The 25,537-nt window shown below is 41.1% G+C and overlaps 1 protein-coding gene across 1 annotated transcript in view; it reads left to right on the top strand.

Moving 5' to 3' along the window:
* Positions 1–25,537, top strand: part of BMP6 (bone morphogenetic protein 6) — a gene marked incomplete at both ends in the record, with an annotated part of 88,749 nt that overhangs the window by 36,824 nt on the left and 26,388 nt on the right. The window lies entirely within an intron of this gene.

Below are 25,537 nucleotides of genomic sequence, written 5' to 3'. Positions count from 1 at the left end.
TTTTGGGATAGGTCCTGTATTTTGCAGCTGTTCCTTAATCATGCTGGCACTGAAGATTGGTCTGTTTGTTCTTACTGGTCTTCCCATTACTACCCTTGTTTATGGACTGGTGGCAAATGCATTCTTCAGTCAGCTGCCTTGCTGTGCCCACGCTGTCTTCATAACCAGATATTTCCACCAGAAAAGGGAATTAGTCAGAGGAGGAAGCAGGTGTGTCAGATGTATAGGAAAGAGCATGATTAAACAGCCGTATTTTCTGCTTAGGCTTCTCCAGTGAAGTGACAGAGTCATCCTCAGCACAGCATCCCCTGCGGATAAGCTGTTGAGCTCAGGAAAATGATTAGCCCCCAGGCTAACACCTGATGGGCTACCAGCTGCATATTTTTCTTTTTCTTTTTCCCTAAGAAACACTTTTTTTTTTTTCCCCTGAGTTTTGCCATGGGATCTGACCTCTCATTTTTCCTTTGCCTTGATCATAAGTAAGCTCATGTTTTAGGGGCCGTTTTTCTCATAGGTCAGGCTGCCAACACTTGCAGAGATAGTGGGTACTTTGGCTAAGGTTGCAACTTAGCATCCTGCTTACTTTTAAATATATCAAAATAACCAGAAATCTGTGTTTTTCAAACCTGGCTTGCAATTGCTATGGGAGAGTTTGCTTTTGTTTTTCTTAACCCCTAAAAAGTTTTATTTCTGGTTTTACCATGTGTTGCTAGACCTAAGATGAGCTCTTTCTCATTGGGTTTTGGAATTTTGAAACCTGACAGAGAGATAGTTGTGAGAAGTGACACTGTGAAGTTGGATTTTGCCTGGTTAGCTCTGAGTGCTTCTTAAGGGAGGCAAATCCAGGTGAAGAGAAAATTGTTTCCCCTCTGTCAATGTTTTAGGAGTAAATTTCACCTTCAGAAGCACCTGTACAATTGCCTCTGTGGCAAAGGGGGAAATAATTTGGGTTTGATGTTGTGGTCTACTATGATTAAATACTGAGTGAGAGTAGAAATGGATTTTGCCGAGTCATGTGTTGACTATATAATTCTTTTTCTAAAATATTCTCAAATATTTGTGAGAAGCAGCTGAAAAAGTCAGGAATGAAGACAGAATGTTTTCAGTTTATTGTTATGCTGCTGTTCAAACAATTTAGAGTAAAACACCTCATGTATTTTGGAAGAAACATTATTTAAGCATAAGAACTTTGTGTCTCACTCCCCTCACTCACTGCAGTTGCTCTGCACATCACTTGCAGCAATGAAGAAACAAAACTTACTGATAGTCACATCTGAGGACTTGTTTCCAAAACACAGACAGAATTCAAGGAGGTACCTTGCTCGGGAAACCATTTTCTCCATGGCAGATACCACAACCAAGTTACAGAATGGTGATATGTTGCTAAAAATAATCCCTCTGTGTTTTCACAGCAGCTTCAGTAAATCTCTATCTAGTCGGAGGATTATCTTAATCTGGGTCAAGAGATACTGCTAAGAATTTGCAGGAGGCAAAAGCATTTGGGGTGGCATTGTTTACTTCAAGCAGTTAAAGGGAGGTCACGGGTAAATTCCAATTACAAAGAAGAGTCAGCATATCAAAAATGAGCAAGTACAGATACTGCGTTAAGGGTATAGACCAAATCATCTGATATAAACAGACATTTGCTAGCAGGGTAGCTCTTCCACCTGGTGGTCATCAAGACAGCACCCTGTCATGCACCCAGGGAAAGAAAATGGTGGTAGAAACCATAGTTTCTAGTAGAAACAGTGATAGAAACAGTAGTAGGGAAGTAGTACATAGGGATGGAAGTTAAGTTAGGAGGTGATGGTGTTGTTCAGAGGAGTCACAGGAAGGTGGTGGGCTCCATAACATGCCCATTGGTTCTGTCTAAATTCCATGGTTTGGAGCTTATATAGTGAGGATTTGGCCAAAATTTTAGGTTATTGGCAAATGAAGGATGATTAGAAGGAGTGTTAGAAGACACAAATCATCTGAGGAGGTTTGAACATGAGTGGTCTTTCAAATGTCAGTGCAAACTGAGTAATTTTGTTCATAAACAGAGTGGTGAGGCATAGCTGGTCAGAAAGTGGGATGGATGCTGTTCAAAGATGTTCCCCAGGTAATTTTATTTTTGTTCTGTCAGGGGCAGAATTACTTTGGTCTTCTCTCTCTGTAAACTTTTATTTGAGAAGGAGACTTCATCCAACTGGTGAAAGAGCCAGCAGCATCCTCCAAGTAGTCATGCCCACTACAAAAGATTTTTGTGTGTCAAAGGAGCCCAACCTTATTCATCGGATGGCTGAGGGGCTTCTTTAATTGGTCTGCAAGTATGATTTCAGTAATAGACATGGAGTGCAATGATGTTAGGCTTGGCTAATTACAGCCTTTCTGAGTAGCAATTAACATGTCAGAAATGCAGTTATGCCTGAAAGAAATGCTGAAACCTTCCTTGCCTCCTATTAAAAAACACAAATGGAAGATTCCTGTAAACTAATGAAAACAATCCAGCAATGCTTGGGGAAACATTTTGAGAGAACCTGTTTGTCACTGGTGTGACCCGATCGTTGCCTGTTGGGTGACGGTTGTAAAGAGGGCTGCCTGCAGCTGTAGGTTTGCTCTTGCTGAAAACAAAGGAGATAATGCTGTGTGTATGAGACTCATTAATACCCCTGGCAGCTGTAAGAATTTCCAAGGCTATAAAAGGAGCTTATCTCCTGAGGAGGAGAGCCCCCTCCCCTCCTACTCCCCCCCCTTAAAATTAGACAGATTAACTTCCAAAGAAATGGAGAGTTATTCCACCCCAAACCAATGCTGCTAATCTCTGGAGGGCTGAAAGGCCTCTTGTCTGTGATTGGAATCATATGATAAAGCCTTGCTTGCTTTCTGTTTTATTGTGCCAAAAAGTTTGTCTTGCTTTTTGATCTAGCTGAAAGCTAAAGCAGCTTTTAGTGTGTGTGTCGTATTGAGCATTTTGAGACAGAGTTTTGGGTCTTGTCTCTCTGGGCTTCTGGCATAGTGTCTCCGTTTAGCCCACGTGGTGCTTTCCTCAGGCATTGGTTCTCCCTTCTCCATAATGGTGGTTAATAGCACCTCCGAAGGGTCTTTTCCACTGATGTGACGAGATTTTTCAGATCCAGGGCAAAATGCTGGCAGTGGGCCTTTTCAGTCCCAGTCAAATAATGCACAGGTGAACAGCCCTGCCACGCAGGCTCCTGCTGTGCTTCCAGGATTTGCAATGAGCCAGAGCCTCAGTCAGCTGTGCTGTGAGGCCAATTTAAGAGGCTGTTTTGTTGTGTGTAAAATGCAGCACTGGACTGAGAAGTTTGCATCCTTGTCAATAGAGGTTGGGAAAGATGAGGCCTTGCCAGCAAGCTGCACGAGAAAAAAGCTTCCACAGAGAGAGAAGTAGGATTGCCACTAGATAGGGTATGATGGCTGAAATAAATTCTGAAACCAAGGGAAGAGGCACAAGATGTCACATCCCAATATAAAATACTAATTTAATCAGACAAGGGTTCCTTCTACTTCTGCAAAGAGGTGGACTGAACAGGAGGTAAAGCTGCTATTTTAATCTGCAGATTATATTTTGAAAGCTGCAGAAAAAAGAATGCTGCAGAGCACCAAGATCATATCTGACCTCCTGCATCCTTGCCCCATGATGGGGCTGGCCCTCAAGTCCACCTTTGCTGTCCTTCACTGCTGTACTTTGGCGTGACCTTTTAAAAAATACTGTGGCAAACACTGAATTAGAGTAGCTGCATCTAATCAAGAGATATGGTGGGTAATCTCTCCCTTGCCTCTCCCTATAATCCACTAATCCTTGCCTGATGAACCGAGTTTACTTCTGAAGAGGTCTAACTTTGGCACAGGCACTACTGAAGGCTATATTTATTTATTTATTTATTTTTAAAAAGACTTATTTTCCACTTTATTAAATGCTCAAGAGTCTTTTACATCAAAAATCTTACTGTTTTTTTTTTTTTTTTTTTTTTTTTTTTTTCCAAAGAGCAAGCAATTATTCCTCCTCCCACTCAAAAAAGTCCCAAGGAAAAAAGTCTTTCCAATGTTCAGTACATCAGGGTTGTAAAAAATACAACTAGCCTTCAATGCGTGGGTAAAGTTTATGCTCCCCAGGACTGAATCTTCATTCTTCCGTAGAGCTGAAGTGCATAGGCTTTGCTTGGATGGGGAAAGACGGCATTTCAAAAGGAAGAGGACTTTGTCCACACCACTTTTTCAGTGCCAATGCTGATGTTGAGGTGTCCTCTGTATTGATGTAACTGGGGGTAGCTGTTGTGGGAATCCATATTGGCATGAGGAGCCTGGCTGGTGGGTTTTCAGCAGAGTCTGTGCATGCTACCACTAGGCTGATGCTGGGGGAATCTTAAGGATATTGTATGGACTACCAAGACCCCGTCCCAGATGGTTATTCTCTGCTTTCCCAGGGTGCAGGAGATCGATACCACTCCCACTTTGTTTATTGCTGGATGGGATTGGGGGTCCTGGGAAAAACTTGTCCCTGAAAGCCCTGAAGGGAGGAGGAAAAGAGGAATTGCAGGGCATGTGGTTAGTTGAGCACTCTGTAATTTGGGAACACCAAGGCAGGCTCCCAGGCTCTCTTCTGATAAGATGAAACACTCTAAACTGTGTCAAATAATGAGTCTTCCAAAAACATCTGAATTCAGATCACAGCTCAAACTCTGGCTCCATTTTGACCTTATGTAAATCATGTAATCTCCCCTAAGAAACATAAGGGGCCTTGCCCTTTGAACCTGTGGTTCTTGGCTCATCCCTTTTCTGTCTTTCCTGTTAAACTCCTGGAAGCCATTCTTGTTTGCCTTTGGATTGGGAAACTGGCTGCTCCTTTTCTCAGAACAATGGAGGAAGATTCATTCATTCACCCAAAAGATTTATCTTGTTTCTGTTGCAATAAAGTTTTTGCATTCTTCATTTTCAGTCTGCTTAGCTGGCTTAAAGTCTGAATGAGTGACGATTTAAAGTCTGCTTAGCTAACGTCATGTTAGCAAATGGAATACAACAATTTTGGGTATTGTTAGGGAGGATTGGTATTGTTTTTCTGAACCCTGGGAAAAAACGTGATGTAGGGGAGCCTGCATGCCCCACCGAATATCTTGAAACTCTCCTGGTATGGACCAGAAGAATGGGAGAGAGAAGAGCATTTGGAAGAAACAAAACTACAATGGAGAACATTTAGCACATAGTCTGTACTATGCCACACACACCTATTTATTTCAGTGTTTTATAGCATTTGGTTTTTGTTTGTTTGTTTTAATCTTTACAGGTTTGCATTAACTGGTCAGAAATAATGGTAGCCAGTTTCACTTACACTGAGTTTTGCATCCTCCACTGCTTCTGCGGAGGTCAACATGGATGTTACGTTAGCTGCTGTGGTGGAAGCTGTCACTGAGGGCTTCTCTTTATTTTTTCTTTCTGTGATGATCGTAAAAACTTCACATTTATTGAAACATCTGTGGCATTTAATGCCCTATTGTTTTCCTGCTTTAGAAGCAGGAAGGGAGAAATGTATATTTTCCTTTACAACAAACCAGAATTTTTCAGTTGCTGACTCACTTGGCCTTGTTGTGCTGAACTGCTACAAGTGAGTTCATTGTAAACGTCCCTCACAATGTGTGGTTCAGGCCTTGTGTTTTTTGGACAATGAAATCATATACTGATATACAGGTACGAGAGAAGCTTTGCGTCCATTCAGCACAGATAAGATTGTTATCTGGGCCATGATTAGCTTGCATAGGAGACTGGATTTAACTGTTCCCCTATGATCAATTTACACAGTTGAGAATTTCAGATGCTAATATTTTTTTTGCATTCCACAGGTTCCTTTTTTTCTCATAGCTTATCTCTGTTTTAAGTGGTTCAAAATAGATGGCATTTTAATTGTGCAGATGCATCAGATACTCTGGAATGAAACCAGATCTTTTCCAGCTAGGATCATGCTGAAGTTTTCAAGTAATGAGAGTGACTGTGAATCAATTACATGATACTTCATTATGATGAAAGAAAACAAACGTGGCATCAACAGTGGGTTCAACAGTCTTTGTTTCAGAAAGGAACTTGTAGAACCATTTAAGGCAAAACAAAATCCCAGAGAAGATCATCAAAGAGCACAAATGAGAGCATAAAGTACTGTACAATGAAAAATGCCACAAAGGCTTCAATGTCTTAGATATGTATGCGAAAAATTTCAGGCTGAGCCTTCCCACACTATGGGAGGTCATCAAGTAAAGCAGAGTTAGCACTATTTATCTCCAGTCAAAGTGACACATGACTTCATTTGGGTTTTAGTCTCATTACTGCTGTAGTGTGAAGTGTCAGGTTAAAAAGACTACACGCTTTTCACCCATAGGGATTGCTCTGTTTTAATGGGTCAGGTCAGCACTATGGCTCAAAACATTGCCTACGATTAATATGTAATACATTTAAAACTAAAGTCCTTGAGAATACAAAATTAACCCTGTGGATGTCTGTGAATGGGACTTTTTGATGTTCACCTTGATATAAGGAATACAGTGTGCCACAGCTGCTGGCAATGGAGAACTGAAACAAAATCAGAAGAACATATTTTTCTCAGATCCTATTGTTCTTTGCAGAGTGGTCCTGGCAGTCATTGCTCTTGTATCATTGAAGATTGCCAGGGTGAATTATGTTACACAAACATGTCAGTCTTGGACAAGTCTTGGGGCAAATGTCTGATCTAGGTCAAGCAAGAAAGTACTGCCCTTTATTTTGCCCAATACTTTCCCATTTCTGACTTTACTTTCCACATTTATCATATTGCATACTAAAACTTTTTGGGGAAAAAAACAACTTATTCAGAAGAGAGTTTTCTCCAGCATATTCTTGAAATTTTTGTGGAGAAAGTTAGCAAACAGGATACTTTCATAATGCCCACATGTTCAAAAAATATTGTTACATCTGTTAAAAAAACAAGCAACAACAACAAAAAACCATTGATGAGGCTTTCCGACGTACCACACAGTATGTCTGCTGACTTGTGACTTTCTAACTGTAGTGGTGGGTGTCTAAAATAAGTAACTAAGAAGAAATGGGTATGCTTTTGTATCTGTTCAAGAGTGTTACTTTTGTGGCGTTTCATCATGCCTTGTCGTGTATTAATAATGTAGAAAAGACTGGCTAAGAAATAGCTTAATACACAGACTTTTTTGGAGTGGCATGAGGACAATTTGCCTTAGTCATAATTTTAAAGGAATGCAATAGTCTATGTGGTATAAAATCTAAGAGGAGCAAATTTTTATGGTGGCAGCATTGTTCGTTCAAACCTTTTTGTAAGCTAGAGTAACTGGCAAATTTATTTCAGAAAGGCATAGATAATGTCAGCGTTGAGTTCTGTGGCTGTATAAAACAGTGGGATGATGAGTTAAATTAGTGTATATTGATTTGTGGCTTCTTTTTATATGATTTAATAAAAGGAAGCACAATTAAATGAATGTCTTAAAATTTAAGATCAACGTTCTTCTAGATGTATGATCTGTCAAGGTCCTCTCATGGCTCTTGTCATTCATATGTTGAGTGCCAAAGAATGTATTCCGATCAGCAAGGCCTAATGGAAGGATGTTTCTAAAACAGGATTATGAATCTCATAAATCTTCATTTCTGAGACCTTTTCAGTGTCTTGAAGCTGAAGCCAGCATGTCACAATCTGTTACTCTGAATTAAATGCTACAAATAGCTCGGTTGAGGTTCTGGTTTTGAAATTTTTTTTTTTTTGTTTTGAATTGAACATTTGTTCTTAGGAAACCAGAAGGCTAAGAAACATGTTGATATTTCCCCCTCACCGCCGGCACTAGAGTTGTCTATTTTTATTTACTTTGAGAGACAGGGAGAATTGGACAATTGGCTGAACCACAGTAACCAGCGTCATCCGCTTCTCATTACTTCTGATGCTTCCTTAAACTTCTGAAATCTTGAGTCTGTAAAAAAAGCGTACAGTCATTTCTTTTGAAAACCACACAGAATCTGGCAAAAATTCCAATACTTTCAAACAGTGACAGGATATATACAGTCATCTTTGATGCATACTTTGGGAAAGGCTTTGCCCCCTGCTATATCCCCAGCCATCTCCTCTATGCAGTTTAAATTGGGCTGTCAGAAGTGGTTTCAGTGTATAACCCTTGTCAGGCAGAAATAGATTGGCATCCCCATAAGCACTAATTTGGCTGGCAGTCCCTCAAAAAATAAATGCTGGCGGTCCTGACATTCGCATCCCAGCTTATCTAGCTGTTCTGTGAGATGATGCTCTTTATAGGAGATTAGCTGTCCTGAGGAGAAGTGGATGAGCAGCTCTAGAATTGGGAAAAGAATGCACAGCACGGATGTTATTTTTCTTTGTGGTTGGGTGCAGGCAGAAAAGGATGAAAATGTGGCTCGGAAATCAAATGCAGACAACTGCTGTTCTCCTCAGAGGACTGTGCAGAAAATGTGTATGTGCAGGAGACACTGCTGACCATTCACCACATCCCACTCACCACCCATTAGGGATTTTCAGAACCCAGGAGAAAGCCAATGGCAAGAGATTTTTATTTTTTTCCTGAGGAACGATTTATTGTATCTCTTTTAAGGTTTTGCAGCTGGTGAGTTGGTTTATATCTGAAGTTGAGGCCCCATCTGGACTGGGGGGTGGAAGAATAGGAAAAGGTTCAATAGACAAAGAATGGGGAATTTATGCTGGGCATTCACAAGCTCTTCCTGGGGATTTAAACTATTTGTAGACATAAGGTCAGCTGAATCCATGGTTTATGGAAGGGGCTTTGTCTTCTCTGTTTTCACTCCACCCCCAGCTCTTTGAGCAGAGTAGCATGAAGCACGAATATTCTTAGTCTTAAAAGGCTTTGTTTCAAAGCATAGTTGGCTACCTCTAGTCAGGTGGCTTAACCCTCTTCAACTCTAACACATCGTGTGTAGTTTTAGGCCAGTTAGAAACTGACAGTCAGTGTTTGAGCTCTTGCCCCTAGGAACTGGGCCAGCGCTCCAAGCCTATGTCCCAAAGTGCCATGGGGTTCACAGAGTTGGCAGAGTCTTCCATCATACCTCTCACCTGCATTGCCTGTGTAAGAGAGGCCCAAATTCCCATTTTCACTGTCAAAAGCTTTTCATAGCTCCACTGATTCTGTTTGGTGTGCTTCACAACTGGCTTACAAATAACTTGAAAACTTTTTTTTTTTTTTCTGTCCTTGCCCAGCTCTTCAGAACTAAATATGATGTGCATAAGTTCATGCTTCCAAACCTCTTGTGCCTTTGATGATGCTCTTTGCTCCGTAGCTTAAAGCAGGACTTTGTCACTGCTCTGCTGGTGCTGGGGGTGACTAGGGAACCTGCTTCCCTGTCTAAATTCTTGGGATGCTAGGAAGAAGCAAAGCATAATCCCCACTCAGTATCTCACCAGGGGTCTGTGAGAATGCAGTATACAAGTGATGTGATGTGTGAAATGAAAAGTATGTAATTTTATGTGAATTTAATTTTTAAAGAATTGTCTTAGTCTCTTATTTGAGGAGGTAAGGGAAGTGAATGGAGCGTATATGCCACGGAGACTCTTCTTCCTTCCTGGTGGAGACAAGCGTTGATTTCCTGGAGTTAGTATAGCACTGGGTGTATCAGCTAGATGCAGAGCCATTTCCCTCCCTCGATAATACTTGCTAGTATAGCAGACCTAAGAGCTTTATGATGTGGATGCAAACTCAACACACAAGAAGAAAGTGTGTTTAAAATTTGCATGGTACATCTGTGCAGACATACCAACCTACCAGTCTCTCATCACCAATATGAGCATTAGCTTTTACACCTCATCTGACTGTTGCTGTTTTACTGAGTGTCTAAGAGCACGAGGGACAATATACTTGAAAAGAAACAGCTCAGTTGAGAGTGAATGAACTGTATGCATGAAGGCCCACTGAGGTAAGAACTCAAGAGCAACAGAATGAATGTCTGCTTACACAGGCAAATGCTGCAGGAGTAGCCATTTTTAAGAGGCTGAATAGATTATGCAGTATTTGTTCAGGAGATGTGATTTTATTTTCTAGTCTCTCTGAGTGTCTACTACTATACCTTGTGAGCTGAATGCTACTTCCTGCAAGTGCAAAATTTTGTTACAGTTTTCTACTATCTATAGGAATGCAAAATAAAATCTAAACAAATGAAAACTTTCTATTGCTCACATAGATCAAAAAGCAGATGTCAGTCTTTAGTTGATGTTGGTAAGCAGCCAAATAAAGGTCAGCCAATTTTATTGGGAAACAAGGAAAATCAAGTCGAGTGTTTTCCAGCATGAAATTGCCTTTCTTGTCCAACATGCTACTGGTATTAAAAAATATAGATTTGCTACAGATTCCAGCAAAATATTTAGTTGTTTGTTAAAAAAAAAAACATTGTGAGGAAAGCTGCAAAATAATTTACATTCTGGTTTCCCAAGGTCTTTCCACAGCATTTTTTTAATACCAAAAGCAAATAGACTTCTGTTTTTGTTTTGTTTTGTTTTGTTTTGTTTTGTTTTTTAATGTCAGGAACAAATAGCTGCAATTGGTAAAATAGTTTAGAGAGAGCTTCCTTTGTGGAAGTGGGTTTTTATGGGACTCTTAACAATGCTCTGATAAATGTATCCCTACTGCAGGTTCATGGAGGGTGTGGTTGTTACATCAGTTAATAAACTAACTTCTCCTGCACTGCTTTTGGTTGAGGGACTCTTGTTAAGAGCAGAGGTGTGTGCAAGACTTTTGGTGTTTCAGTGTGTCAAAAGTACTGTGCTACCACTGTACAGCCCAATGCTCTTAGTCTTCTTAGAACAGGGATTAATGCTGCTTTGGGGGAATTGTGGTGGGTTTCTGTTTCTTCTCCTATGTTGGTCTGATCTCCCTGTGAGGTTGGGACTTTTCTTGGTGGAGGAGGCAGCCCCAGGAAGCACCCAGAACTGCAGCTGGGGTTGCAGATGGGAGTGGGTGAGCACTTGGGACTAAATTTTGTTTCACATTGCAAACCAAAGTTCTGCTTAGAACAGAAATATTTCTTAGGAGCAAGTTGACTTCATTGAAAAAAAGAAAAATGAGTTAAGTATCCTCAGAATTAGTTGAGGTGAAATTAGTCTGTTTCTTTTCATATAGTAATTTCTGTTTTCTCACAAGTTTGAGTTTTTGTGTACTGTTAAGCATAAAATTGTTGCTTCAGCAAAACTTTTTTTTTTTCTTCAGAATTTTTCTTTCACTAGTTCAACTTTGTTATACTCTGGTCCCAGTCTGATCCTAAATAGCATCCCCTCTGAGGTGTCTGAGTTTGGGAAAAGGCATCTCAATTTCTAGCCCTGTGGTAGTCCTGGGCTTTTGGGGTTCACTAGGCATACTCCTGTGAGCATTGTCTTTTAATGCTGAGGCAAAGATACTGAAAGAGATTTAGATGCTGTGAAAAGCAGGGTGGTTGCAATACTTCAAAGAATTATGGATTCTAGGCCTTGTTGCCTTGTTTAATGTTCTAAAATAGAAAGTGTGTGGCAATTGCAGCTGATGAGCACTTTTGCACACTTTGAACACCTAAGACTTAAATGGAGTGTCTCAACATTGGAAAATGTTATCCATGGAAGAGGCATTTGGCTTCTTAAGCAGTGCATTGCCAAATCTAGTGTATATTTACCTGCAAGATGTCTGAGCCATAATGGTGTGTTCGTAAATCTTGTAAGTAATTTCTAAAGGAAGAAGAACAGGAAAATGTCACTGCTTATTCAGTAGTGTTCCTTGTTAAAGCTCTGTTTTCTAACAATGTGGAAACCAAACAAAACCATTCCATGTAACTCTGTTGGCAAAGGCAGCTGCATGGGATGGGGGATCAGCCTATATTGGTTATTTAAGAGTGTGCAGCCTTTCAGGAACAGTCAGTTTGAAGAAGAAAACTAATCCATATCAGGAAGTGCAACATTAAAGCTGTGTGTACAAGAAACATGAACCTTGAGGATGACGAAGGGTATAGTGAAAATGCCCCTGCAGCTTTATCTGAGCTATACAGAAATGTAGCTTCAGCCTCCTCTCTCAATCTGCATGCAGAACCCTACAAATGTTAAGCACAAGATGCTGACTCGAGAGTTGGCTGTTTGTGTGTATCAGCAGATAGAAAATATTAAGGCATTTCACTGTATTAATTTTTCTTGGCTTTTATTTTGCTTCCATTCACTGTTTGCATGGAGTTATAGAATGAAAGAATGGTTTGGGTCAGAAGGGCCTTAAAGATCACCCAGTTCCAACCCCCTGACATGGGCAGGGACACCTCCCACCAAACCAGGTTGCCAAAGCCCCATCCAGCCTGGCCTTGAACACTTCCAGGGATGGGGCATCCGCAGCTCCTCTGGGCAACCTGTGCCAGGGCCTCACCACCCTCATGGTGAAGAATTTATTCCTTATAAGTAATCTAAATCTAACCTCTTTCATTTTAGAGCCATTCCACTTTGTCTTTTCAGTACTGGAAGGCTGCTGTAGGGTCTCCCCAGAGCCTTCTCTTCTCCAGGCTGAACAACCCCAACTCCCTCAGCCTGTCCTCATAGGAGGTATGCACCAAATTTTGCTTCTGTTTTCTTAAGAATCCTGAGGTCCTTCTGTAACGCAGGTAGGGTTGCTCACACAAAGAGACAATTTATGGAGATATTTTGTTTTACAGTAGTAAAAACTACAGTTTATTTGAAGTGAAGCAACTTGCATTTGATTCTGCCCTTGTGTATGTATTAATTTGGGAAGTTCATCAGTGCATATTTTGCCTTTAGCAACATAAACAAAATAAAAAGGCCCCTGACAAATCCTTCTAACATTTTATTTATTTGTGGATAGACTAGTTTGTAAACTTTTTCTTTTCTCTGTCCCATCCATTCTGAAAACAATGACTTTTAAAATAGGTTTCAACAGGGGAGCAGGGGCAAAACCTAGTTTCTTTTGGAGATGGCTTGAACAGGAGGAAGCTCTGGTGGCAGAATTTAGATTAGAAGGCAGCTTCAGAGGTTTTCCACTGCACTGTCTTCTGTGTGCAGAGGACTATTGGCTTGCTTATTTATTTATTTTTTAATGATCAGACTATTTATGATACCCATATAAAGAGCTTGATGTTTACACTTGGCAATCCCCCAGTATCCAAGCAGAATTTATTCATGACACAACAAGACAAGTCAAATCTATGACTGTAGTAAATCACAGGTAATAATAGACCTGCCTCAGATCAGTCAGGCTGCCCATTATCCATACCCAAAAGGTTTTTTTTTGTTTGTTTATTTTGTTTTGTTTTGTTTTGGATGAGATGCAACTTGTGTAGGTCCTATGGCAAATGATGCATTGAATGCAGTATTCCTGCTGCTGTTGCTGCATCAGCACTGCTCTTGTCACCCCAAGCATCAGTGAAGAAGCCACAGCAAGATGTGGCAGAGGAAAAAAAACTTTTTCCTGAATTTGGACCGGGAATGTGAGGTTAAAACAGATGCACAGAAAGACTTGTATCACTTTCACAGTTGTTGAGCATCAGCATTTATATACATATATGTATATATATTTATAATGAAAGCTAGTCTTTATTGAACACAGATATGTCTTCCCACTAAAAGTATCTGAGTTTTTTGTGTTCCCTAATTGAAAAAGTAATCCAAGATATGAAGATCATAATTATTAGATAAGTATTTCTAATAGAAATACTTGTTAGGAAACCTATTGTTTTTACCGGTGTTTTATTACATGCCCTGCCTTACATTGATGCCCACAGTAGTTGCTGAGAATTTTCTTTCACCCAGACTCTGGCTCAGCCTGAAGCAGGGTTGCTCAAGCTTTTGATTTTTTCCACATGGCAAAGGCAGAAACTTTGTCTGTGTCCCATAGAAAAGGATTTCTAACTCTGGATGGAAAGATCTTCTAACACTGAATGGATGCTATCCCCGATAAGTTTAGCCCTCTATCTAAAGTATTTTCCAGCTCAGATTTTCCTCTGATGAAAACACATCATCAAGTGATTCTTTCCATGCATTTGGTTAACAGGAAGAGAAATAATGCTGCTAGAAACTCTTGAGTATCTTGAAATACAAAGGTGTTATTATTATTATTTTTTTTTTTTACTTTTTTTTTTTTATGCCATTGGATGAAAACATGGGTCAGAAGGAGATGAGAGGTTGTATATATCAACACCTTGCTTAGACATCACCTATATGGAATTCTATATTGTGGTGACAAGGCTTTAAAGAATGCCTGGATTAATGGATTCTCTTAGGCTACCTGGGTGAATGTGTGTAAATCAGGTATTCACCGGTCTCCAGAAAACAAACAGAAATCTCCACCAACAAAAACCTCCTTGAAGTTGGCCTTTTTCCTGTAATTTTCTAAATAGCGTCAAGTAGCCAAAATCTGTGGTCTAGACTGGTTTATTCTGCTGATTTCTTTTTTTTTTCTTGGGGATTTACAAACCACAGAGAGTTGGAATGGATCAGAACAAATATTTGCTCATGCACCTACTGATTAGAGCTTTCAAAGTCCTCAATCTTGTTACAACACACATGTGAACATTAGCATTCACACGGTTAGGTAAATACGAGGGGTTTCCTCTCCATGCCGGCCCCTCTGCCTCAATTTCAGTTTAATGGAGACAACACTTTAAATGTGGCGTGTTTTCCTTCTGGTATCCTGCACTGTTTTCTGCCTAGTAATTCTCTCAGAGACTGTTATTTTACCAGAGAGTGCATTTTTAAAGCCTTTTTATCCCCCTCCCTTAATATCAAGCATATTATTACTCATCTTGGAGCGCTTCATCGCTGCTGTTTCTGAGTTGGAGATTTCTCCAAGTATGATAGCAGCTGCAGCTAATAACTTAAAGTACACAACACTGAAGTTCCCGTGTTCATATTTCAACTGGAGGAAGCTCTTTCCTAGGACATGCAATATCATTGTCGGACTCTCTTCTGTATGCAAATGTTACCCAAAGCTTTAGCCTTGCTGCCTGTGTGGGACGAATGCAGTAAAAGCATTCATTCTTGCAGGCAAGAACACCACTTTTTAAGGTTGGTTTAGTGGTCAGAGGTAAAAATGATTTCATGCATGTGCATTGAAAATGTTTTTACTTGTCATGTTACCCTATTGTCTATATGTTCATAAAGAGAGTGTGCTGAAAATCTAGCCTAATCCAAATGTTCTGATGGTTGATCGTTTTCTTGCTGAAACCCAACCAAAAATCAACCAGGTACAGCAGCTGTCTCCCTGGAGTCCTTCTTACACTGTCAGAGCTATAGCATTGCCATGTTGCAGTAACTTGAAAAAAAAAAAAATAAATTAAAAGACTTCTAAAAAGGCTGAATTTTTTTGTAAGCAATGTGCTTGCCACTGAGTCATAAACCAAATTCTGTGTCTGGGCAATTCAGCTGTTGACAACATTAAAAACACTTAAAGCACGACAAAGGATAAAAGACAGATTTCAAGACCAAAATTTGAAATTGGTTTTGGATTCTTATTTAAATCTCTCTCTCTATATATGTATTTATCTTTACTAAAAATTGTCAGGGTTTTGATGTTTTTGTCCAAGGATGGCATGTGACCATTCAAGGCAAGAGAGGAGGGCATTACTAAGAGAGAAGCAGCGGAAAAATAAAATCAGTGATGACAAGGCTGCATTGGGTGGGGCAGAAAACTGCTCAAATCGTCAAACAGCCGGGACATGAATTGCAAAGAGCAAAGATGTAGAAGCCAAATGTCTGAAAATTAATTTGTGGGCAAGCAGCTCTGCTGGGAATTTTAACACATTCCCTTTTGTTCATTTTAACTGCTGTTTTCAGGTCCCTGATCACTTAAGGAAAATGGTCAAGATAGGCTGAAAGTCAGAAATGCCTACTTACTGGGTTGCGTTTTAAATCAGTAAGGTTTAATTTCCTCAATTAATTGTTAACCTGTGCACTTCAAGTTAATTATGTGCTGTTACTTTAAGACCAGTTGTATGTAACTTTTAAATGTCTAGATCGTAAGGGTTGCTTTGTGTATCTGGTGAAACTGAGAGGGGGGAAAAAAAAAAAGGAAAAATATATAAAGAGAAAGAACTTGGCAGAGGCTGTCCCTTTTCCTGCTGGATGTTTTTCAGGTGAACTACCCAGCTATGCTACTGTGTTAAAGTCAGGCCAACTGTGTGGAACTAAGGATTATTCCACAAATCCCATTTTAGTAGTTCTTTTAATGGTGGTTTTCCTCAGGCCTTACTTTTTCCTATCATTTCCCACCCTGACTGGGATTCTCCCAGCTTCCCCAAAGCGTTGTATCTCTTGGGCTTTTGATGTGCTGGGAGCTGCGGCCAGGAGCAGAAACTGTGTGCCCCATGGGTCCTTGCCTGACATGGGGCTGCAGCCTCCAATCTCTTTATCAGATGGACAGAAGCATTCCAAGTATGCTTCTGGTCACTGGGGGATACGGGGATGTGAAAAATAATGGAAAAGGAAGGCTTAGAGAAAAGAGGCTAGGGAAACTGGGGCTTTTTGTCTTTTTTTTTTTTTTTAATAAAAAAAAAAAAGTTTTTAACTTATTTCTTTTTAAAGATCTATTTATTTATTTATTTATTTATTTTAAGAGATAAAATTCTCTATCCCTACGCAGGTTGTTAAAACAATGTGATACTATTTTTTTTTTTTTTTTAATTCAGTGGGTGTTGCAAGGGTGCTCTGGTATTTCTGAGTGGTCTGATGTCTTCTGAGCATCTGGCTTCTACAAGCGGCACGGGTTGTTCTAGTGCCATGGTGGTGCAAGACCCCAGTGGTGGTTCAGAGCCTCCAGTCCTAGTCAAGCGTGGAAGATATTTCCTCCAAATTGGTGTGCAAAACCAATGAGCAACAAATGGAAGTAGTGAGGGGGTTTGCTACCAAATCACACTATTCCTTAGACAAATACACATGACCAGGAGGAATGACCTTCAAATGTCTTCAAACTCATCACACCTTCTCTGTCCTCAGTCTTCAGAGATGTAGCATCTTGTCCCCTTGACTCTCCCAGAGGGCTGTTTTTTGATCCCGTTGAACACTGAGAGCTTTTGAAATCTCTGTTCAGTGGTCTTACTTGTTCTTAACCCTGCCATCATTTCTGCCCTCACTGGGTGTGGTATTTCCTGCCTTTCTTGTATCACTTTTCTCTTTTTGATAACAATTCTGTTGTCCTTCAGTTCTCTTTTTCTTATTGCCATTTTTTCACCAAGCACCCTGTGAACTCCCTAAAGCCCCTGCTCTTAAGTGGTGCGTGGAGATGCTTGCTTTGGCCAGACACTGTATCATGCAGTCATTTGGCATTGGAGCCTTGTGTAAAATACTAAACACTAAATCTAATGCTCAGTGACACAACTTACAGTGTTCTTAGGAGTCACAAGTCACGTCAGTGATGCTCCAGTCGCAGCTCAGTTGTGTAGGCTTTGGAAGAGCATTGCAAATTTTGAAGCACAGCTGACTTTTTTATGTGTATCAGTGTTCAAAGGACTTTTATTGAGTGATGGATTAAACATTTTCAATAATTTATAAAATCTTAAATGCTGCAGACCCTATTTTTACATAGAGTGATTGTGTAGTGTCAGGAGATATCTTTTTCAGCTGGGCTATTTCATGGAAAACTGCCTGTGATGCAAAGAGATGAGCACTCAACAAAATGAATGTAGCTTGCAAACATTTTTATGTTCCCCACTTTCCTGCTTGCTGCTAGTTGATTTTCAGTCTTGCTGATCAATACTAAAGCTGTCTGGAAAAAAGGGGAGAGGGAAATGTAATGAAGTTAAAAATGTTTTCCACTTTGCACAACTTCAGTTTTGAAATTTAGCTATTTATCTCAAGCGCACAAGTGAATTGGTTGGGACTGCCTTAAATTCCTACTGAAGGGCAGATAATTTACAGAGAGGATGCAAGATAAGACAGGCGGCTGCTACACTGTTTAAAAATCCCTGAAAACATTTCAGGATCCGGTCGATGCGCCCTGGGCAGCTGCACAACTGCAGGGAGCTGCCACGTGAGCGGCGATTCCAGCAGCAAATGTAGCGTGACCTGTGTCAAGCCCAGAGGACAGGAAAAGCAGCCACGGGTGCAAACAAAGAGCCAAGGGAGAGAAGAGGAGCAGGGCAGGGGTGTCCTCACCCCTCTGTGTGTGGCAGCAGAGTGCTGTTGGTTGCCTGTGGCTGCCACTGGGCGGGTGGCACTGGCTGCTCCCACAAATGCTGCCTCTGCCTGTACGAAGCTTGGCTGTGAAGTATGCATGGGGTTTGGAAAGCATAATGTTATTTTAATCATAAATTATTTGGAAACTTGATACAGAAATAGCTGCGGATCACTTATTCCAGAGGGGTGTTTTGTGCAGTCAGGGTCTTTATCAGCTTCTCAGTGGGAACTGCATTAATATTGCCACAAAAATGCAAACAGTAGTGCCTTTGATAAAGCAATTTGGCATCGCTTAAGCAGAAAGATGTTTTGTTTCCCTAAGACACAACACTGTTTTCAGTACAGGGACCTGGCATATGTGCCAGCATATGGAAAGAAAATACCAGTTTCATTAATGTTTGTATTCGGAAGCTGTGGGGAGGAGATGTATGAGGAAGCTGCCTCTGCAAAGAAGGGGACAGCACAGGAAGCCCAAAATTTAATGCCGTGGATGAGATGCCCATGGTCTGCAGGCAGCCTCCCACACTTAGCCCCGTGAAGTATTCCCGGATGTCTACCCTCCTTGCTTTTGCACATGCTGATGCAAGCTGGCCCCCAGTCCTGCCTGCTGCAGAGGGAACGCCTTGCTGGCCATACAGTAGGCATCTTGGTGGAGAGTGTGGAAATACCCTTTAGTATTCTCTGCTGTCCTATGGGTATTTTATGTTCAGTTAGTGCATTATTTTGATTTTTAGATGGCTCTCTGGTTCAGGAATCCTGAAAGGAAGCTGTTGTGCAACTCTTTTAATCTGATTTTACAAGTCAGTTCCAGCTTGATTCCCAGCACAAAGAGACAAAGAGGAGCTCAGTTGTATTTTTCATCCAAAAGTAGAAGGCCCTCCTCCTTTGAAGCTCTGCTGCAGAATGCTATGTTTAGAGAGTGATTTGCTATTGTTTAAATTTAATCTCCATAATTACATTGGGGTTGGATTAATGACGGGTTATTTTTCCGAATCATTCTCTTCTGGCACTCGCAGTTCTGGAGTATAAAGCCAGGTTTTCATCGGATGTAAACTGGCATTGTTCCACTGAAGTTAGTGGAGTAATTCCACTTTATATTGTGGTGGCCCAGATGTGATATTACAGCCGTTTCTAAGAAAGCGCCCTTTTGGAGTTTTGTTGGCCTTGAATCTTTTATCACTATTTTTAATCTATCTAGGCATTAACTTCCAAATGCGTTACATTTGTGGTAGCGTAGCTAGCCCTTGTCTCTAGACCACCTCGGCTGTACTCAGAGGGACAAACAGCAGGTGTAATACTGAATTCAGCCATATGTATCTTGGCTTCTTTCTGTTTAAAAGCTGCTTTTATTGTGAAGAGTGTAAGCAGTTGCAAATGGGAAAGGCTCACTATTTATGTCCAGTGAGCTTCAACGTGCCCTTGTCTATCAGGAGAGAGCTTGGTCTGTTCATGGTGTCTGAGATGCAGTACTGCAGGTCCAGAAGAGGTGTTTGAGAGGCAGACGAACTCAAGGAGGAAGAAAAAGACCTAGGGAGACATAACACATCTCACGGTGACATTAGAAACAGTGGAGAATGTGTTTGACATAGGGAATGGTGCTGCCACCATGATCATGGCTATGGAGAGAAGCAGTCTTTTCTGAGACCCTGAGGGGTTGTTCAGAGTTGCTGTGATCATGGAAGGCATGTAAAGGTGCTAGGCTGACAGCAAGATGATCCCCACCTTGCTTTCAGACCTTTTATTTTAATGTCTCATCTCATCTTTCAGATCTTCTATTTGAAAGAATTTTCTTGCTCACTGTAAAATGGTCTGCTAGTAGATCTTAGTTTGGAGAACGAGGAGATTTTGCTTTCTTTTGGGCCCTTACTGGAAAGAAGTGGTCAGTGCTAAACTCAAGGGGTATCAGATTTGGAGTGCCATTGCAGTGGTAAGAGCACAGGGCTGTTGAGCCCAATGGCCATCTGGCAGTGGTGTGCACTACAGTTAAGTGTGAACAAGAGGCAGCAGCAATGTTTTCCCTGATGTATCCTCACTGCTTCCAGGAGCCAGCTGTTCTGCTTGCTGGCCTACAGATGAAACATCTGCAGGTGCACTCAGTGTACAACTCAATGCCTGTTCCCTGTAACAAGCTGAAAGAAGGCGTGAAGCTTTTTAGATTTCTCCTCTTCCCATTATAAGAAGTCAAATGGGTGCTTTGTACTTCCTGGGGAGTACTCTTTGTTCTTTTTTACACTGTACTTAGGAAATACTTTGTGTTTTAGTAATAAAAGTCAGTTTTAATCTGTAAGAGCTGCACTGTTTCCACAGTTGGGTTAACTGGGAGACTTGATGTCTTTTTTCAGATTGACCTGGTATATTCAGAAAATCCAGACAAGCCTTCAGGTCTGTCCTGGACATCTCTTCAGAGTTAAATAAAGACTTGCTGCAGGTTCCAAACTTGTAGGTCCTGGTGCCTGATGGTCTAGATAAGCACACTTTTTGACACAGGAACCAAACTGTAAGACCCAAATGGAGACCAGATCTTACACTGAAATGTACCTCTTCTTGCATGTACAAAGCTTGCATGCCAGAAATCTTCTCTTCTGTCCTCTCCCACTATGCATCAGTTACTCAATTACTTACAAAAGTGCTGTTAACTTCTATATTAATCCTGCCATATAATTTGATTCTTACTCCTTTTGTTGTTATTTATTTATTAGTTTTAGGGGCTTTCTCATTTTATTAGGGATGGGGTCATGAAGGCTGAGAAGAAATGACTAGTAATGTCTTGTATATGTACTCAAATTTAATTCCTGAATACTTGTGGAAAACCCACTCTCTATAAGCAGGTCATGAATGCTGGTTGCTTTTGCTGGAGTGTGGTCCTACAAAGCCAAGTCGTTGCTGAAGCACAATTCAAAAGCACAGTGCAAAAGGTTCTTCGGAAGTTTCAGGCTTGCTGGGGACAGGATGGACAAAGAATGCCACAACCCAAATAGTTGTGTGTCAACTATTTGTGTGTCAACTGTGTCAACTCTCCTTCTCCTCCCCCTCCAAGGAGTCAGATTGCCACAGAGATTATAACTACCTACCCAGATAATATATACATGTAAAATGTTTGCTTTTAGAGGTGTAGGTTTGGAGTATATATTTTAATATTTTTGGCTTTAGCTCCTGGAGCTTGACCTAAAGACTTAAGACACTGTTGAGACTGTCAGCTGAACACCTGACCTAACACTTTCTCAGCATCTGAGAACTTGAGAAAGACACCAAATATCATGACATGTTAGTCATGTTGTTATTCTAAAAGAAAATTGTGTTTAATCGGAAAAGACTGTTGTCCTGTTTCTGCTTACTAGTTACTTCAGATCCAAAGAAATCCTGAAAGCTCCTACGTGCAAGAAGAGTTCATTTCAATGACTGTCATCAGGGTTAGATTCCCTTGGTGAAAGCTGTATGTGACACTCTCAAATGGAAGTAGGATGGTATAGTTACCAAGACAGATAAAATGTGTTAATTTCTTAATTAATTTTGTTTTTATTATTATCCTTGTGCAGTGCTTTTAAAGTAGCAAGTACTGTAAGCAGTATGTTATTTTTAAACTAAGGACATCTTGTGCTGAAATTGGCCATTGCAAAACTAGTTTAGAATTAGAATACACAAAATTCAAAACCACAGTAACCCTAATTTTGACATTCTTGCCTTTTTAACTGCTCAACAATAGTGTTGTGTTTGTATAGTATTTAAAAATATTTGTAAAGGGGAATGTAAAGAGCTACTGGCACGGTTCTCTGTTAACTATTTGCGTGTGCTCATCCATTCTGCTCAGAGAGAGTTTTAATGAAAATTTGGGGGCAACTCCCGGAGCCCATAGTTTGGACCCTATTTTGCTTGTAACATGCAAACCTGGATCTGTAGCCTCCAAGGAGCCACTTCAACCAATGGGTAATAATGCTTAGAATGAGGGTGACCCTGAGGATGAATTTTAGAGGGTTACAGTTTGTGTCAGTACCCTACCATCCCTATTTTAGCCTGGCTTGTTCCTGATGCACTGGTGTTCAATCTGCCCAGCCATGAGCTGTCTGGTTTTCTCTGCAAGGGCTTTGTGAAGATGGAACTTGCACATGTCCATCCTCAGGCAAAAATCAGCTTTGGATTGACCATGTTGCTGGGCAGACCAACCTGAACAAATTCCCATTGGAGAGAAGGAAAAAAAAAAAAAAGAAAGAAAAGGAAAGCAGCTTGAGAAATGATTTCTCTTTTTTGCTGTTGCCTTGCATCTTGGCATGTGCCATCTGCGTTTTGAATAATAGATCATCTGATGTGATGTAATGTGATAGCAATACAAACTGGGTAATCCTGGGAAGCAGCAGCTTGGGTCTTGTTTTTCCAAATTTTACTGTTCTAAAGCTTGACTTCTTTGTTCAAAATGAACTGTTTCCAGGGGGTAAAAAGCCCCCAGAGAAGAACTGTTGGCATTTTATATTTTTAAACTGTCTTGCTGAATGAAAACAGTTGATTATTAACTTGATGGGGTGACAATGAGTATATAGAACTTAAATATCTCACCACTCCCACAAAGAAAAAAAAAACCCACCCTCCATTGTATCATGGGAAGATACATAGCCAGAAAAACTTTCCAACTCGTTAAACTTTTATACTTACTTCATACAAGCTTAATGTAGGCTTTTTTTCCACCCTGTGATGATGCAGGGACACTGAACATATCTGAGAAGGATACCATATACATAAAGCCTTTCTGAATGTGCATTTCTTGTAAAAGAAGAAGCAAAATTACTTAATCTGGAGGATTAAAAAAAAGGTTTCCTTGTGTGTGTGTTTCAGGTTGTTTACTCTCCCAGCTCTGATAACAAAATCAGTTTGAATGCTTCCCCCATAAACAGTGTGGTCAGCTTCTATGATTGTCTGGGGTGTTCACACAAGGACAGGGTGAAAGGAAGAACTTTTTAAAAAACAGGAAAATACTATTGTAACATATCACACAAGTTGCAAACTGGGAAAGGGTACTCAGAGTCAGAAGCTGTACCTGCATCTACTTTTGATGCTCAGTGGTGCATGTTTGGGTGTTATTTATTTTTTTTTTCCCTTTTGTGGATGCGTTTGACTTTTTAGTAAAGGGGTAGTGCTATTTCCCTTTTAAACTGTGAATTTTGTAGCGTAGGTCTGCAAGTAACTGCAGAAGGTGGCTGTTCTGCTCACACCAAGCGCCGTGTCCCCACTGCAGGCCAGGTGGGATGGCTCTGCACTGTCACTCTATGCCTTGGCAGGAGGTGTGGGGGCATTCCCATGGCTATTTTTCTCCTGTGTCATTGAGGTTTTCCTGCTCCCTGCCTGTCTCCCTGGCTTGGTTTTTGCCTGGGGTCTGCTGTTCATCCCAGTGGCATCTTTCCCCTTGTTCTTGTAGGTCTTTACCACGCACAGTGGGGCTGCTGCCTGTTGTCTGCAGCCATGAGCCTGGGGGAAAGCAGTCTTTCTGCAGTGCATTGTTCCCTCATCCCACTGGCAAGGCAGGAGGGGATGGGGGTTTCAGCAGGTTGTTGCACCCACAAGCAAGGATGTTACAAGTTCTAAATTGAGACTCGTTGCTTCATCCCCTCCATCTCTCCAAAACGGCTGGTGCAGACGTTCCCTCACCATTAATTACGTCCTCTCACCTTATAGCAGCAAGCTACAAAGCCAGGCTGGGCACGTTGCTCTGCTGCAGACAGCTGAACGCAGCTTCTGAGTGGTTGGACCCTTGCAAGTTTCTGAAAATACATCGCCACTCTGTTTTGGGAGACGTGTTGTGCTTTGGGGCAACTTGGGCACTGGGCAGCTCAGGTCCCTTCCTGGCCAGCGTCCACACAAGTCTCTCTAACTAGCCCAGCATTTTTGAGGTTGTTCCTGGTTAAAAGCAGGGACAAGTGCTTCAGAGGGTCACCCATAACTGGTGGGTAACTATTTAATTGCTTGGTGACGTTGCATCATTTAACTTGGAGCAATCTGTGGTGGAGATGCTGGGCATTACCACCTCCTTTCTGGAAGTCTCAGGGTGTCGTCACCCACAGCTTTCAGTCATTTCATGTCCAAACTGCTCAGTTAATAATGCTAGCGTGCCAAAATTGGCAACAGCATCTGACTTTGACAGCAGTTTTGTTTGCCCTGTGGCAGCTTTTAAGGCAGCATCTCAAGGCGCGGTGTCCCACAAAATGCTCCATGGCAGTCATGCGGAGGTGAAAGGATTTCCAGGCGAGCTTCAAAGAGAAGGATGTGACTAAGTGTCTCACAGGGAGCCAGGATGCACATCCAGCCAGATGAGGCAGCTCACACGAAAGGGCTGCCAAAGGAAAGGGAGAGGAGACAGACGAAACCGGGACTGGGGAATGAAGAGGAACAGGCAGTCGGGAAAGGTAGAGAGGAAAATCTCCATGGGCTGTTTCCAGCAGCCAGGAGAGGTTTCTGCTCTCCAGGGAGGTCACCTGTGGGTAAAGCAGTGAAAGTCAGGCTTGTTGGCCATCATTCCTGGCTCTGCCACAAGCCTGTCTGTGGACAAGTCACTCTTCTTGTGACTCAGTATTGCATCTGCAAAACAGGGACTGTGGCTTGCCTCACAGACTGTTGTGACAGTAGTCTGGTGGATGCTCTTGCAGTTTGATGTCTCAGTGAGGAGCAGGGGAAAAAAGGCAACAAAAACTGAGCACAAAGACTGAAGTGAAAAGGAATCAGTGCTTCTATCACTGCCTTCTTTGAATTTAATCATATCTCTAATGATAATATAATCGTGACTGATCCCTCACTGACGTATGCTGCTTCAGTTGCACGGGTGGGAACAGTATTTTGGTTTTAGTTTTCCTTCTTCCTAGGGCTTTAAAGGTGTAATTATGTATGTTTACATAACATGTTAATGTTTTAAGCAATTACTAATAGAAAATTAGAAGAAATAATAAACAATAAATTCAAATCAGACTATAACTAGATGTAGTAAAGTACTATAAGAATGGAATGAGAAGTAAAGTTTGCAAAGGGAGCCTGAAACAGAGAAAATGCAAATCCTCAGGCCTGAAGAAGGAGGGCTTTTTGTTTGAACCTGTCTAAAATCCATACTTGACATTTTACCTCGGGAGGGTTGAGGCCATGGAGGATGACTACAGAAAGCAGAAGAGGTCACTTCTTCACAGCTCTCAGGCTCAGATAAGCTCCTGCAAAGGAAGGAAAGCACAGTGTTTGGTTAGGTTTAACTCTTGAGATAAATGCCGTGTTAATCGTACTCTGATCACAAGGAAGTCTGACAGCAAAAGCACAAACCTAGGAGCCACAAAGCAGCTGCTTTTAGGACCATTATGGAACTGGTTGACCTTGTGCTAACATTAATTCTGTTTTGCTTTTCTCTTTTGCCTTAAAATGAAAAGAAGCTAATCA

The sequence above is a fragment of the Netta rufina genome, assembly GCF_964035555.1.
Source record: "Netta rufina genome assembly, chromosome: 2".
In the NCBI taxonomy this organism is placed as follows: domain Eukaryota; kingdom Metazoa; phylum Chordata; class Aves; order Anseriformes; family Anatidae; genus Netta; species Netta rufina.
This window is presented reverse-complemented; position numbering and strand designations above follow the sequence as displayed.